At 40.6% G+C, this 1,538-nt stretch overlaps 1 non-coding gene across 1 annotated transcript; it reads left to right on the top strand.

The window, feature by feature from the left end:
* The first annotated feature begins 444 nt into the window (after positions 1 to 444).
* LOC148550594 (small nucleolar RNA R71) lies at positions 445 to 552 on the top strand. The gene has a single exon (XR_015892930.1). It is a non-coding gene; the product is annotated as a small nucleolar RNA R71 (small nucleolar RNA).
* The last annotated feature ends 986 nt before the right edge of the window (positions 553 to 1,538 follow it).

A 1,538-nucleotide genomic window follows, 5' to 3' on the forward strand; every position in this document is an offset into this window, starting at 1 on the left:
TGAGAGATTTGGGTGATTTCTCCATGAGGGATTATAGGTGTTTCCATATGGGTCACCCATGTAATTCACCTCTGCTATTGCAGGGTTCTCAGGATCATAAGCTTCTTCTTCAGAAGATGCCTCTTGAGTACTGTTGGATGCAGCTTGCATTCCATTCAGACTTTGAGAAATCATATTGACTTGCTGAGTCAATATTTTATTCTGGGCCAATATGGCATTCAGAGTATCAATTTCAAGAATTCCCTTCTTCTGAGGCGTCCCATTACTCACAGGGTTCCTCTCAGAAGTGTACATGAACTGGTTATTAGCAACCATGTCAATGAGTTCTTGAGCTTCTGCAGGTGTTTTCTTTAGGTGAATGGATCCACCTGCAGAAGTATCCAATGACATCTTAGCTAATTCAGACAGACCATCATAGAATATATCCAGGATGGTCCATTCTGAAAGCATGTCAGAAGGACACTTTTTGGTCAGTTGCTTGTATCTCTCCCAAGCTTCATAGAGGGATTCACCTTCTTTCTGTCTAAAGGTTTGAACATCCACTCTAAGCTTGCTCAGCTTTTGAGAAGGAAAGAACTTGGCTAAGAAAGTCGTGACCAGCTTATCCCAAGAGTTCAGGCTATCTTTGGGTTGAGAGTCCAACCACACTCTAGCTCTGTCTCTTATAGCAAAAGGGAAAAGCATGAGCATGTAGACTTCAGGATCTACTCATTAGTCTTAAAAGTATCACAGATCTGCAAAAATTCAGTTAAGAACTGAAAAGGATCTTCAGATGGAAGTCCATGAAACTTGCAGTTCTGCTGCATCAGAGAAACTAATTGAGGTTTCAGCTCAAAGTTGTTTGCTCCAATGGTAGGGATGGAGATGCTTCTTCCATGTAAATTGGAATTAGGTGCAGTAAAGTCACCAAGCATCCTCCTTGCATTATTATTATTTTCGGCTGCCATCTCCTCTTCTTGTTCGAAAATTTCTGAAAGGTGCTTGCTGGATTGTTGTAATTTAGCTTCTCTTAGTTTCCTCTTCAGAGTCCTTTCAGGTTCACAGGCAACGGCGCCAAAAACTCTGTACGCACGTCTTAATAAATCATTTTTTTTCATTCACAACTTCGATACAACTAACCAGCAAGTGCACTAGGTCGTCCAAGTAATAAACCTTACGTGAGTAAGGGTCGATCCCACGGAGATTGTTGGTATGAAGCAAGCTATGGTCATCTTGTAAATCTCAGTCAGGCGGATAATAATTGATTATGGAGTTTTCGAAAATAAATAATAAATAGACAGAAAATAAAGATAGAAATACTTATGTATATCATTGGTGAGAATTTCAGATAAGTATATGGAGATGCGTTCGTTCCTCTGAACTTCTGCTTTCTTGCTGTCTTCATCCAATCAATCTTACTCCTTTCTATGGCTGGCTTTATGTAAGGACATCACCATTGTCAATGGCTACTTTTCATCCTCTCTGTGAAAATAGTCCGATGCGCTGTCACTGCATGGCTAATCATCTGGAGGCATCACCGTGGTTAATGGCTGCATCCT

Source organism: Arachis ipaensis, chromosome B7 (assembly GCF_059453495.1).
Source record: "Arachis ipaensis isolate K30076 ecotype BB chromosome B7, ASM5945349v1, whole genome shotgun sequence".
NCBI lineage: Eukaryota > Viridiplantae > Streptophyta > Magnoliopsida > Fabales > Fabaceae > Arachis > Arachis ipaensis.